General features: G+C 37.2%; 1 long non-coding RNA gene across 2 annotated transcripts; it reads right to left on the bottom strand.

The window, feature by feature from the left end:
• Nucleotides 1-11,757: 11,757 nt before the first annotated feature.
• LOC146504706 (uncharacterized) lies at nucleotides 11,758-15,325 on the bottom strand. Of its 2 annotated transcripts, none has more exons than XR_014877834.1 (3): nucleotides 13,720-15,325; nucleotides 12,296-13,245; nucleotides 11,758-12,057 (listed from the first exon to the last, which is right to left on the bottom strand). It is a non-coding gene; the product is annotated as an uncharacterized LOC146504706 (long non-coding RNA). The 2 variants fall into 2 exon arrangements; XR_014877833.1 differs by lacking the exon at nucleotides 11,758-12,057 and having other exon boundaries at nucleotides 12,077-13,245; nucleotides 13,720-14,431; nucleotides 14,669-15,325.
• Between the last annotated feature and the right edge of the window lie 523 nt (nucleotides 15,326-15,848).

Here is a 15,848-nt window from a genome sequence, read left to right as displayed (position 1 = left end):
TGCATGTAATCGTAGGAAACGCACTGTCTTGACGAAATAAAGCGTTTTTGTACAACTTCATATAAATAGCTGTAAGTTTTGATAGACGACTCAGACACACATATTTAAGGCGTTATCTTATACAGTTCAAGATCCCCGTGCTGGGCAAACAGGTTTTGAAGCTGTTTGAGCTAAGATTTTCAAGTTATTCACATAATGAAAACCTATACTTTGTTTCGGGCGAGTTCCCCATTCAAATGCATGTAATCGTAGGAAACGCACTGTCTTGACGAAATAAAGCCTTTTTGTACAACTTCATATAAATAGCTGTAAGTTTTGATAGACGACTCAGACACACATATTTAAGGCGTTATCTTATACAGTTCAAGATCCCCGTGCTGGGCAAACAGGTTTTGAAGCTGTTTGAGCTAAGATTTTCAAGTTATTCACATAATGAAAACCTATACTTTGTTTCGGGCGAGTTCCCCATTAAATGCATGTAATCGTAGGAAACGCACTGTCTTGACGAAATAAAGCGTTTATACAACTTCATATAAATAGTTGTAAGTCTTGATAGAAGAAGCATACACACATATTTAAGGCGTTATCTTATACAGTTCAAGAGACCCGTGCTGGGCAAACAGGTTTTGAAGCTGTTTGAGCTAAGATTTTCAAGTTATTCACATAATGAAAACCTATACTTTGTTTCGGGCGAGTTCCCCATTCAAATGCATGTAATCGTAGGAAACGCACTGTCTTGACGAAATAAAGCGTTTTTGTACAACTTCATATAAATAGTTGTAAGTCTTGATAGACGACTCAGACACACATATTTAAGGCGTTATCTTATACAGTTCAAGATCCCCGTGCTGGGCAAACAGGTTTTGAAGCTGTTTGAGCTAAGATTTTCAAGTTATTCACATAATGAAAACCTATACTTTGTTTCGGGCGAGTTCCCCATTCAAATGCATGTAATCGTAGGAAACGCACTGTCTTGACGAAATAAAGCGTTTTTGTACAACTTCATATAAATAGTTGTAAGTCTTGATAGAAGAAGCATACACACATATTTAAGGCGTTATCTTATACAGTTCAAGATCCCCGTGCTGGGTAAACAGGTTTTGAAGCTGTTTGAGCTAAGATTTTCAAGTTATTCACATAATGAAAACCTATACTTTGTTTCGGGCGAGTTCCCCATTCAAATGCATGTAATCGTAGGAAACGCACTGTCTTGACGAAATAAAGCGTTTTTGTACAACTTCATATAAATATCTGTAAGTCTTGATAGAAGAAGCATACACACATATTTACGGCGTTATCTTATACAGTTCAAGATCCCCGTGCTGGGCAAACAGGTTTTGAAGCTGTTTGAGCTAAGATTTTCAAGTTATTCACATAATGAAAACCTATACTTTGTTTCGGGCGAGTTCCCCATTAAAATGCATGTAATCGTAGGAAACGCACTGTCTTGACGAAATAAAGCATTTTTGTACAACTTCATATAAATAGCTGTAAGTCTTGATAGAAGAAGCATACACACATATTTAGGGCGTTATCTTATACAGTTCAAGATCCCCGTGCTGGGCAAACAGGTTTTGAAGCTGTTTGAGCTAAGATTTTCAAGTTATTCACATAATGAAAACCTATACTTTGTTTCGGGCGAGTTCCCCATTCAAATGCATGTAATCGTAGGAAATGCACTGTCTTGACGAAATAAAGCGTTTTTGTACAACTTCATATAAATAGCTGTAAGTCTTGATAGAAGAAACATACACACATATTTACGGCGTTATCTTATACAGTTCAAGATCCCCGTGCTGGGCAAACAGGTATTGAAGCTGTTTGAGCTAAGATTTTCAAGTTATTCACATAATGAAAACCTATACTTTGTTTCGGACGAGTTCCCCATTCAAATGCATGTAATCGTAGGAAACGCACTGTCTTGACGAAATAAAGCGTTTTTGTACAACTTCATATAAATAGCTGTAAGTCTTGATAGAAGAAGCATACACACATATTTAAGGCGTTGTCTTATACAGTTCAAGATCCCCGTGCTGGGCAAACAGGCTTTGAAGCTGTTTGAGCTAAGATTTTCAAGTTATTCACATAATGAAAACCTATACTTTGTTTCGGGCGAGTTCCCCATTCAAATGCATGTAATCGTAGGAAACGCACTGTCTTGACGAAATAAAGCGTTTTTGTACAACTTCATATAAATATCTGTAAGTCTTGATAGAAGAAGCATACACACATATTTAAGGCGTTATCTTATACAGTTCAAGATCCCCGTGCTGGGCAAACAGGTTTTGAAGCTGTTTGAGCTAAGATTTTCAAGTTATTCACATAATGAAAACCTATACTTTGTTTCGGGCGAGTTCCCCATTAAAATGCATGTAATCGTAGGAAACGCACTGTCTTGACGAAATAAAGCGTTTTTGTACAACTTCATATAAATAGCTGTAAGTCTTGATAGAAGAAGCATACACACATATTTAAGAAGTTATCTTATACAGTTCAAGATCCCCGTGCTGGGCAAACAGGTTTTGAAGCTGTTTGAGCTAAGATTTTCAAGTTATTCACATAATGAAAACCTATACTTTGTTTCGGGCGAGTTCCCCATTCAAATGCATGTAATCGTAGGAAACGCACTGTCTTGACGAAATAAAGCGTTTTTGTACAACTTCATATAAATAGCTGTAAGTCTTGATAGAAGAAGCATACACACATATTTACGGCGTTATCTTATACAGTTCAAGATCCCCGTGCTGGGTAAACAGGTTTTGAAGCTGTTTGAGCTAAGATTTTCAAGTTATTCACATAATGAAAACCTATACTTTGTTTCGGACGAGTTCCCCATTCAAATGCATGTAATCGTAGGAAACGCACTGTCTTGACGAAATAAAGCGTTTTTGTACAACTTCATATAAATAGCTGTAAGTTTTGATAGACGACTCAGACACACATATTTAAGGCGTTATCTTATATAGTTCAAGATCCCCGTGCTGGGCAAACAGGTTTTGAAGCTGTTTGAGCTAAGATTTTCAAGTTATTCACATAATGAAAACCTATACTTTGTTTCGGGCGAGTTCCCCATTCAAATGCATGTAATCGTAGGAAACGCACTGTCTTGACGAAATAAAGCGTTTATACAACTTCATATAAATAGCTGTAAGTCTTGATAGAAGAAGCATACACACATATTTAAGGCGTTATCTTATACAGTTCAAGATCCCCGTGCTGGGCAAACAGGTTTTGAAGCTGTTTGAGCTAAGATTTTCAAGTTATTCACATAATGAAAACCTATACTTTGTTTCGGACGAGTTCCCCATTCAAATGCATGTAATCGTAGGAAACGCACTGTCTTGACGAAATAAAGCGTTTTTGTACAACTTCATATAAATAGCTGTAAGTTTTGATAGACGACTCAGACACACATATTTAAGGCGTTATCTTATACAGTTCAAGATCCCCGTGCTGGGCAAACAGGTTTTGAAGCTGTTTGAGCTAAGATTTTCAAGTTATTCACATAATGAAAACCTATACTTTGTTTCGGGCGAGTTCCCCATTCAAATGCATGTAATCGTAGGAAACGCACTGTCTTGACGAAATAAAGCGTTTATACAACTTCATATAAATAGTTGTAAGTCTTGATAGAAGAAGCATACACACATATTTAAGGCGTTATCTTATACAGTTCAAGAGACCCGTGCTGGGCAAACAGGTTTTGAAGCTGTTTGAGCTAAGATTTTCAAGTTATTCACATAATGAAAACCTATACTTTGTTTCGGGCGAGTTCCCCATTCAAATGCATGTAATCGTAGGAAACGCACTGTCTTGACGAAATAAAGCGTTTTTGTACAACTTCATATAAATAGTTGTAAGTCTTGATAGACGACTCAGACACACATATTTAAGGCGTTATCTTATACAGTTCAAGATCCCCGTGCTGGGCAAACAGGTTTTGAAGCTGTTTGAGCTAAGATTTTCAAGTTATTCACATAATGAAAACCTATACTTTGTTTCGGGCGAGTTCCCCATTCAAATGCATGTAATCGTAGGAAACGCACTGTCTTGACGAAATAAAGCGTTTATACAACTTCATATAAATAGTTGTAAGTCTTGATAGAAGAAGCATACACACATATTTAAGGCGTTATCTTATACAGTTCAAGAGACCCGTGCTGGGCAAACAGGTTTTGAAGCTGTTTGAGCTAAGATTTTCAAGTTATTCACATAATGAAAACCTATACTTTGTTTCGGGCGAGTTCCCCATTCAAATGCATGTAATCGTAGGAAACGCACTGTCTTGACGAAATAAAGCGTTTTTGTACAACTTCATATAAATAGTTGTAAGTCTTGATAGAAGAAGCATACACACATATTTAAGGCGTTATCTTATACAGTTCAAGATCCCCGTGCTGGGTAAACAGGTTTTGAAGCTGTTTGAGCTAAGATTTTCAAGTTATTCACATAATGAAAACCTATACTTTGTTTCGGGCGAGTTCCCCATTCAAATGCATGTAATCGTAGGAAACGCACTGTCTTGACGAAATAAAGCGTTTTTGTACAACTTCATATAAATATCTGTAAGTCTTGATAGAAGAAGCATACACACATATTTACGGCGTTATCTTATACAGTTCAAGATCCCCGTGCTGGGCAAACAGGTTTTGAAGCTGTTTGAGCTAAGATTTTCAAGTTATTCACATAATGAAAACCTATACTTTGTTTCGGGCGAGTTCCCCATTAAAATGCATGTAATCGTAGGAAATGCACTGTCTTGACGAAATAAAGCGTTTTTGTACAACTTCATATAAATAGCTGTAAGTCTTGATAGAAGAAGCATACACACATATTTACGGCGTTATCTTATACAGTTCAAGATCCCCGTGCTGGGCAAACAGGTATTGAAGCTGTTTGAGCTAAGATTTTCAAGTTATTCACATAATGAAAACCTATACTTTGTTTCGGACGAGTTCCCCATTCAAATGCATGTAATCGTAGGAAACGCACTGTCTTGACGAAATAAAGCGTTTTTGTACAACTTCATATAAATAGCTGTAAGTCTTGATAGAAGAAGCATACACACATATTTAAGGCGTTGTCTTATACAGTTCAAGATCCCCGTGCTGGGCAAACAGGCTTTGAAGCTGTTTGAGCTAAGATTTTCAAGTTATTCACATAATGAAAACCTATACTTTGTTTCGGGCGAGTTCCCCATTCAAATGCATGTAATCGTAGGAAACGCACTGTCTTGACGAAATAAAGCGTTTTTGTACAACTTCATATAAATATCTGTAAGTCTTGATAGAAGAAGCATACACACATATTTAAGGCGTTATCTTATACAGTTCAAGATCCCCGTGCTGGGCAAACAGGTTTTGAAGCTGTTTGAGCTAAGATTTTCAAGTTATTCACATAATGAAAACCTATACTTTGTTTCGGGCGAGTTCCCCATTAAAATGCATGTAATCGTAGGAAACGCACTGTCTTGACGAAATAAAGCGTTTTTGTACAACTTCATATAAATAGCTGTAAGTCTTGATAGAAGAAGCATACACACATATTTAAGAAGTTATCTTATACAGTTCAAGATCCCCGTGCTGGGCAAACAGGTTTTGAAGCTGTTTGAGCTAAGATTTTCAAGTTATTCACATAATGAAAACCTATACTTTGTTTCGGGCGAGTTCCCCATTCAAATGCATGTAATCGTAGGAAACGCACTGTCTTGACGAAATAAAGCGTTTTTGTACAACTTCATATAAATAGCTGTAAGTCTTGATAGAAGAAGCATACACACATATTTACGGCGTTATCTTATACAGTTCAAGATCCCCGTGCTGGGTAAACAGGTTTTGAAGCTGTTTGAGCTAAGATTTTCAAGTTATTCACATAATGAAAACCTATACTTTGTTTCGGGCGAGTTCCCCATTAAAATGCATGTAATCGTAGGAAATGCACTGTCTTGACGAAATAAAGCGTTTTTGTACAACTTCATATAAATAGCTGTAAGTCTTGATAGAAGAAGCATACACACATATTTAAGGCGTTATCTTATACAGTTCAAGATCCCCGTGCTGGGCAAACAGGTTTTGAAGCTGTTTGAGCTAAGATTTTCAAGTTATTCACATAATGAAAACCTATACTTTGTTTCGGGCGAGTTCCCCATTCAAATGCATGTAATCGTAGGAAACGCACTGTCTTGACGAAATAAAGCGTTTTTATACAACTTCATATAAATAGCTGTAAGTCTTGATAGAAGAAGCATACACACATATTTAAGGCGTTATCTTATACAGTTCAAGATCCCCGTGCTGGGCAAACAGGTTTTGAAGCTGTTTGAGCTAAGATTTTCAAGTTATTCACATAATGAAAACCTATACTTTGTTTCGGGCGAGTTCCCCATTCAAATGCATGTAATCGTAGGAAACGCACTGTCTTGACGAAATAAAGCGTTTTTGTACAACTTCATATAAATTGCTGTAAGTCTTGATAGAAGAAGCATACACACATATTTAAGGCGTTATCTTATACAGTTCAAGTTCCCCGTGCTGGGCAAACAGGTTTTGAAGCTGTTTGAGCTAAGATTTTCAAGTTATTCACATAATGAAAACCTATACTTTGTTTCGGACGAGTTCCCCATTCAAATGCATGTAATCGTAGGAAACGCACTGTCTTGACGAAATAAAGCGTTTTTGTACAACTTCATATAAATAGCTGTAAGTATTGATAGAAGAAGCATACACACATATTTACGGCGTTATCTTATACAGTTCAAGTTCCCCGTGCTGGGCAAACAGGTTTTGAAGCTGTTTGAGCTAAGATTTTCAAGTTATTCACATAATGAAAACCTATACTTTGTTTCGGGCGAGTTCCCCATTCAAATGCATGTAATCGTAGGAAACGCACTGTCTTGACGAAATAAAGCGTTTTTGTACAACTTCATATAAATAGCTGTAAGTATTGATAGAAGAAGCATACACACATATTTACGGCGTTATCTTATACAGTTCAAGATCCCCGTGCTGGGCAAACAGGTTTTGAAGCTGTTTGAGCTAAGATTTTCAAGTTATTCACATAATGAAAACCTATACTTTGTTTCGGGCGAGTTCCCCATTCAAATGCATGTAATCGTAGGAAACGCACTGTCTTGACGAAATAAAGCGTTTTTGTACAACTTCATATAAATAGCTGTAACTTTTGATAGAAGACTCAGACACACATATTTATGGCTTTATCTCATACACTTCTATATCCCCGTGCTGGGCACACAGGTTTTGCAGCTGTTTGAGCTAAGATTTTCAAGTTATTCACATAATGAAAACCTATACTTTGTTTCGGGAGAGCTCCCCATTCAAATGCATGTAATCGTAAGAAACGCACTGGCTTGACGAAATAAAGCGTTTTTGTACAACTTCATATAAATAGCTGTAACTTTTGATAGAAGACTCAGACACACATATTTATGGCATTATCTCATAGAATTCTATATCCCTGTGCTGGAAACACAGGTTTTGCAGCTGTTTGAGCTAAGATTTTCAAGTTATTCACATAATGAAAACCTATACTTTGTTTCGGGAGAGCTCCCCATTCAAATGCATGTAATTGTAAGAAACGCACTGGCAGTGGCACGGATGCCCCTCCGGTGGTCCTCCTTGGGCTCTTGCACTCTGGGGCCTCTGGATGTCTGGGGCCTGGATCTCCTCCATGCCTGCTTCATGCCCTGGGGGACAGGGCTATGGCTCTCTACATCCTCTCGCAGACCATTACATGGGGAAACCATTTGAATACAAGAGCGCCGATCCACACAGGTGTGCACATGGGCGTTCACTGTTTGTAGACTTGAATCACACCTTTCTTGGCTGCTACTTCAAAGCACATTGTGCGCTGTCTGTCCTGCGTGCTGCACAACAACATTCAATATTTAGTATTTACTGCTGTTTACACTTAGCTAGATTAATGCGATGGTGTTGTGTATAGTATGTTGCATTGTTTTGGTTTTTTTGCTTGTTTTCTATTCTTTTTCTCTCAACAGGTGATCCCGGAGATATTTTTTCTTCCCCCCTTTCTCACTGTCCCTCTCCCCTTCTGTTTTTCTTTTCCTTCCTCTTTCTTTCTCCCTTTCCTATCCCTCACTCATGTCTGTCCCGTCTGTAACAACTGAAAATAAAATAAATAATAAAAACAAAGGTCGATCAAATGGACCAATACGGCAATGCCATGGTGATCCATTTGGCAAAATAAATCCATTGGGTATCCTTGTTGGTCTTCAGACAACAATTCTGACGGCTAAAGAACCAAATGGGACAGGCGGAAAAAAAAAAAAAAAAAAACGCACTGGCTTGACGAAATAAAGCGTTTTTGTACAACTTCATATAAATAGCTGTAAGTCTTGATAGAAGAAGCATACACACATATTTAAGGCGTTATCTTATACAGTTCAAATCCCCGTGCTGGGCAAACAGGTTTTGAAGCTGTTTGAGCTAAGATTTTCAAGTTATTCACATAATGAAAACCTATACTTTGTTTCGGGCGAGTTCCCCATTCAAATGCATGTAATCGTAAGAAACGCACTGGCTTGACGAAATAAAGCGTTTTTATACAACTTCATATAAATAGCTGTAACTTTTGATAGAAGACTCAGACACAAATATTTATGGCTTTATCTTATCAGATTCAATATCCCTGTGCTGGGAACACAGGTTTTGCAGGTGTTTGAGCTAAGATTTTCAAGTTATTCACATAATGAAAACCTATACTTTGTTTCGGGCGAGCTCCCCATTCAAATGCATGTAATCGTAAGAAACGCACTGGCTTGACGAAATAAAGCGTTTTTGTACAACTTCATATAAATAGCTGTAACTTTTGATAGAAGACTCAGACACACATATTTATGGCTTTATCTTATTAAATTCAATATTCCCGTGCTGGGCAAACAGGTTTTGCAGCTGTTTGAGCTAAGATTTTTCAAGTTATTCACATAATGAAAACCTATACTTTGTTTCGGACGAGCTCCCCATTCAAATGCATGTAATCGTAAGAAACGCACTGGCTTGACGAAATAAAGCGTTTTTGTACAACTTCATATAAATAGCTGTAACTTTTGATAGAAGACTCAGACACACATATTTATGGCTTTATCTTATAGAATTCAATATCCCTGTGCTGGGAACACAGGTTTTGCAGGTGTTTGAGCTAAGATTTTCAAGTTATTCACATAATGAAAACCTATACTTTGTTTCGGGCGAGCTCCCCATTCAAATGCATGTAATCGTAAGAAACGCACTGGCTTGACGAAATAAAGCGTTTTTGTACAACTTCATATAAATAGCTGTAACTTTTGATAGAAGACTCAGACACACATATTTATGGCTTTATCTTATTAAATTCAATATTCCCGTGCTGGGCACACAGGTTTTGCAGCTGTTTGAGCTAAGATTTTCAAGTTATTCACATAATGAAAACCTATACTTTGTTTCGGGCGAGCTCCCCATTCAAATGCATGTAATAGTAAGAAACGCACTGGCTTGACGAAATAAAGCGTTTTTGTACAACTTCATATAAATAGCTGTAACTTTTGATAGAAGACTCAGACACACATATTTATGGCTTTATCTTATTAAATTCAATATTCCCGTGCTGGGCACACAGGTTTTGAAGCTGTTTGAGCTAAGATTTTTCAAGTTATTCACATAATGAAAACCTATACTTTGTTTCGGGCGAGTTCCCCATTCAAATGCATGTAATCGTAGGAAACGCACTGTCTTGACGAAATAAAGCGTTTTTGTTCAACTTCATATAAATAGCTGTAAGTCTTGATAGAAGACTCAGACACACATATTTATGGCTTTATCTTATAGAATTCAATATCCCCGTGCTGGGAACACAGGTGTTGCAGCTGTTTGAGCTAGGATTTTCAAGTATTTCACATAATGAAAACCTATACTTTGTTTCGGGCGACTTCACCCATTCAAATGCATGTAATCGTAAGAAACGCACTGGCTTGACGAAATAAAGCGTTTTTGTACAACTTCATATAAATAGCTGTAACTTTTGATAGAAGACTCAGACACACATATTTATGGCTTTATCTTATAGAATTCAATATCCCCGTGCTGGGAACACAGGTGTTGCAGCTGTTTGAGCTAGGATTTTCAAGTATTTCACATAATGAAAACCTATACTTTGTTTCGGGCGACTTCACCCATTCAAATGCATGTACTCGCAAGAAACGCACTGGCTTGACGAAATAAAGCGTTTTTGTACAACTTCATATAAATAGCTGTAACTTCTGATAGAAGACTCAGACACACATATTTACGGCTTTATGTTATCAGATTCAATATACCCGTGCTGGGCACACAGGTTTTGCAGCTGTTTGAGCTAAGATTTTCAAGTTATTCACATAATGAAAACCTATACTGTGTTTCGGGCGTGCTCCCCATTCAAATGCATGTAATCGTAAGCAACGCACTGGCTTGACGAAATAAAGCGTTTTTGTACAACTTCATATAAATAGCTGTAACTTTTGATAGAAGACTCAGACACACATATTTATGGCTTTATCTTATAGAATTCAATATACCCGTGCTGGGCACACAGGTTTTGAAGTTGTTTGAGCTAAGATTTTCAAGTTATTCACATAATGAAAACCTATACTGTGTTTCGGGCGTGCTCCCCATTCAAATGCATGTAATCGTAAGCAACGCACTGGCTTGACGAAATAAAGCGTTTTTGTACAACTTCATATAAATAGCTGTAAGTCTTGATAGAAGACTCAGACACACATATTTATGGCTTTATCTTATAGAATTCAATATCCCCGTGCTGGGAACACAGGTGTTGCAGCTGTTTGAGCTAGGATTTTCAAGTATTTCACATAATGAAAACCTATACTTTGTTTCGGGCGACTTCACCCATTCAAATGCATGTAATCGTAAGAAACGCACTGGCTTGACGAAATAAAGCGTTTTTGTACAACTTCATATAAATAGCTGTAACTTTTGATAGAAGACTCAGACACACATATTTATGGCTTTATCTTATAGAATTCAATATCCCCGTGCTGGGAACACAGGTGTTGCAGCTGTTTGAGCTAGGATTTTCAAGTATTTCACATAATGAAAACCTATACTTTGTTTCGGGCGACTTCACCCATTCAAATGCATGTACTCGCAAGAAACACACTGGCTTGACGAAATAAAGCGTTTTTGTACAACTCCTAATAAATAGCTGTAACTTTTGATAGAAGACTCAGACACACATATTTATGGCTTTATCTTATCAGATTCAATATCCCCGTGCTGGGCACACAGGTTTTGCAGCTGTTTGAGCTAAGATTTTCAAGTTATTCACATAATGAAAACCTATACTTTGTTTCGGACGACTTCACCCATTCAAATGCATGTAATCGTAAGAAACGCACTGGCTTGACGAAATAAAGCGTTTTTGTACAACTTCATATAAATAGCTGTAACTTTTGATAGAAGACTCAGACACACATATTTATGGCTTTATCTTATAGAATTCAATATCCCCGTGCTGGGCACACAGGTGTTGCAGCTGTTTGAGCTAAGATTTTCAAGTTATTCACATAATGAAAACCTATACTGTGTTTCGGGCGTGCTCCCCATTCAAATGCATGTAATCGTAAGCAACGCACTGGCTTGACGAAATAAAACGTTTTTGTACAACTTCATATAAATAGCTGTAACTTTTGATAGAAGACTCAGACACACATATTTATGGCTTTATCGGATAGAATTCAATACACCCGTGCTGGGCACACAGGTTTTGCAGCTGTTTGAGCTAAGATTTTCAAGTTATTCACATAATGAAAACCTATACTTTGTTTCGGGCATGCTCCCCATTCAAATGCATGTAATCGTAAGAAACGCACTGGCTTGACGAAATAAAGCGTTTTTATACAACTCCTAATAAATAGCTGTAACTTTTGATAGAAGACTCAGACACACATATTTATGGCTTTATCTTATACAGTTCAAGATCCCCGTGCTGGGCACACAGGTTTTGCAGCTGTTTGAGCTAAGATTTTCAAGTTATTCACATAATGAAAACCTATACTTTGTTTCGGGCGACTTCACCCATTCAAATGCATGTAATCGTAAGAAACGCACTGGCTTGACGAAATAAAGCGTTTTTGTACAACTTCATATAAATAGCTGTAACTTTTGATAGAAGACTCAGACACACATATTTATGGCTTTATCTTATAGAATTCAATATCCCTGTGCTGGGCAAACAGGTTTTGAAGCTGTTTGAGCTAAGATTTCCAAGTTATTCACATAATGAAAACCTATACTTTGTTTCGGGCGAGCTCCCCATTCAAATGCATGTAATCGTAAGAAACGCACTGGCTTGACGAAATAAAGCGTTTTTGTACAACTTCATATAAATAGCTGTAACTTTTGATAGAAGACTCAGACACACATATTTATGGCTTTATCTTATAGAATTCAATAACCCCGTGCTGGGCACACAGGTTTTGCAGCTGTTTGAGCTAAGATTTTCAAGTTATTCACATAATGAAAACCTATACTTTGTTTCCGGCGACTTCACCCATTCAAATGCATGTAATCGCAAGAAACGCACTGGCTTGACGAAATAAAGCGTTTTTGTACAACTTCATATAAATAGCTGTAACTTTTGATAGAAGACTCAGACACACATATTTATGGCTTTATCTTATCAGATTCAATATACCCGTGCTGGGCACACAGGTTTTGCAGCTGTTTGAGCTAAGATTTTCAAGTTATTCACATAATGAAAACCTATACTTTGTTTCGGGCATGCTCCCCATTCAAATGCATGTAATCGTAAGAAACGCACTGGCTTGACGAAATAAAGCGTTTTTATACAACTCCTAATAAATAGCTGTAACTTTTGATAGAAGACTCAGACACACATATTTATGGCTTTATCTTATACAGTTCAAGATCCCCGTGCTGGGCACACAGGTTTTGCAGCTGTTTGAGCTAAGATTTTCAAGTTATTCACATAATGAAAACCTATACTTTGTTTCGGGCGACTTCACCCATTCAAATGCATGTAATCGTAAGAAACGCACTGGCTTGACGAAATAAAGCGTTTTTGTACAACTTCATATAAATAGCTGTAACTTTTGATAGAAGACTCAGACACACATATTTATGGCTTTATCTTATCAGATTCAATATACCCGTGCTGGGCACACAGGTTTTGCAGCTGTTTGAGCTAAGATTTTCAAGTTATTCACATAATGAAAACCTATACTTTGTTTCGGGCGTGCTCCCCATTCAAATGCATGTAATCGTAAGCAACGCACTGGCTTGACGAAATAAAGCGTTTTTGTACAACTTCATATAAATAGCTGTAACTTTTGATAGAAGACTCAGACACACATATTTATGGCTTTATCTTATAGAATTCAATATCCCTGTGCTGGGCACACAGGTTTGAAGCTGTTTGAGCTAAGATTTTTCAAGTTATTCACATAATGAAAACCTATACTTTGTTTCGGGCGAGCTCCCCATTCAAATGCATGTAATAGTAAGAAACGCACTGGCTTGACGAAATAAAGCGTTTTTGTACAACTTCATATAAATAGCTGTAACTTTTGATAGAAGACTCAGACACACATATTTATGGCTTTATCTTATAGAATTCAAGATCCCCGTGCTGGGCAAACATGTTTTGCAGCTGTTTGAGCTAAGATTTCCAAGTTAATCACATAATGAAAACCTATACTTTGTTTCGGGCGAGCTCCCCATTCAAATGCATGTAATCGTAAGAAACGCACTGGCTTGACGAAATAAAGCGTTTTTGTACAACTTCATATAAATAGCTGTAACTTTTGATAGAAGACTCAGACACACATATTTATGGCTTTTTCTCATAGACTTCTATATCCCCGTGCTGGGCACACAGGTTTTGCAGCTGTTTGAGCTAAGATTTTCAAGTTATTCACATAATGAAAACCTATACTGTGTTTCGGGAGAGCTCCCCATTCAAATGCATGTAATCGTAAGCAACGCACTGGCTTGACGAAATAAAGCGTTTTTGTACAACTTCATATAAATAGCTGTAACTTTTGATAGAAGACTCAGACACACATATTTATGGCTTTATCTTATCAGATTCAATATACCCGTGCTGGGCACACAGGTTTTGCAGCTGTTTGAGCTAAGATTTTCAAGTTATTCACATAATGAAAACCTATACTTTGTTTCGGGCGACTTCACCCATTCAAATGCATGTAATCGTAAGAAACGCACTGGCTTGACGAAATAAAGCGTTTTTGTACAACTTCATATAAATAGCTGTAACTTTTGATAGAAGACTCAGACACACATATTTATGGCTTTATCTTATCAGATTCAATATACCCGTGCTGGGCACACAGGTTTTGCAGCTGTTTGAGCTAAGATTTTCAAGTTATTCACATAATGAAAACCTATACTTTGTTTCGGGCGTGCTCCCCATTCAAATGCATGTAATCGTAAGCAACGCACTGGCTTGACGAAATAAAGCGTTTTTGTACAACTTCATATAAATAGCTGTAACTTTTGATAGAAGACTCAGACACACATATTTATGGCTTTATCTTATAGAATTCAATATCCCTGTGCTGGGCACACAGGTTTTGAAGCTGTTTGAGCTAAGATTTTAATGTTATTCACATAATGAAAACCTATACTTTGTTTCGGGCGAGCTCCCCATTCAAATGCATGTAATCGTAAGAAACGCACTGGCTTGACGAAATAAAGCGTTTTTGTACAACTTCATATAAATAGCTGTAACTTTTGATAGAAGACTCAGACACACATATTTATGGCTTTATCTTATAGAATTCAATATCCCTGTGCTGGGCACACAGGTTTTGAAGCTGTTTGAGCTAAGATTTTTCAAGTTATTCACATAATGAAAACCTATACTTTGTTTCGGGCGAGCTCCCCATTCAAATGCATGTAATAGTAAGAAACGCACTGACTTGACGAAATAAAGCGTTTTTGTACAACTTCATATAAATAGCTGTAACTTTTGATAGAAGACTCAGACACACATATTTATGGCTTTATCTTATCAGATTCAATATACCCGTGCTGGGCACACAGGTTTTGCAGCTGTTTGAGCTAAGATTTTTCAAGTTATTCACATAATGAAAACCTATACTTTGTTTCGGGCGAGCTCCCCATTCAAATGCATGTAATAGTAAGAAACGCACTGACTTGACGAAATAAAGCGTTTTTGTACAACTTCATATAAATAGCTGTAACTTTTGATAGAAGACTCAGACACACATATTTATGGCTTTATCTTATAGAATTCAATATCCCTGTGCTGGGCACACAGGTGTTGAAGCTGTTTGAGCTAAGATTTTTCAAGTTATTCACATAATGAAAACCTATACTTTGTTTCGGGCGAGCTCCCCATTCAAATGCATGTAATAGTAAGAAACGCACTGACTTGACGAAATAAAGCGTTTTTGTACAACTTCATATAAATAGCTGTAACTTTTGATAGAAGACTCAGACACACATATTTATGGCTTTATCTTATAGAATTCAATATCCCTGTGCTGGGCAAACAGGTTTTGAAGCTGTTTGAGCTAAGATTTTTCAAGTTATTCACATAATGAAAACCTATACTTTGTTTCGGGCGAGCTCCCCATTCAAATGCATGTAATAGTAAGAAACGCACTGACTTGACGAAATAAAGCGTTTTTGTACAACTTCATATAAATAGCTGTAACTTTTGATAGAAGACTCAGACACACATATTTATGGCTTTATCTTATAGAATTCAAGATCCCCGTGCTGGGCAAACATGTTTTGCAGCTGTTTGAGCTAAGATTTCCAAGTTAATCACAT

This window comes from Neolamprologus multifasciatus, chromosome 14 (genome assembly GCF_963576455.1).
Source record: "Neolamprologus multifasciatus chromosome 14, fNeoMul1.2, whole genome shotgun sequence".
NCBI classification, from domain to species: Eukaryota; Metazoa; Chordata; class Actinopteri; order Cichliformes; family Cichlidae; genus Neolamprologus; species Neolamprologus multifasciatus.
Note: the sequence above shows the minus strand (reverse complement) of the source record. Positions and strands in the feature narration are given on the sequence as shown.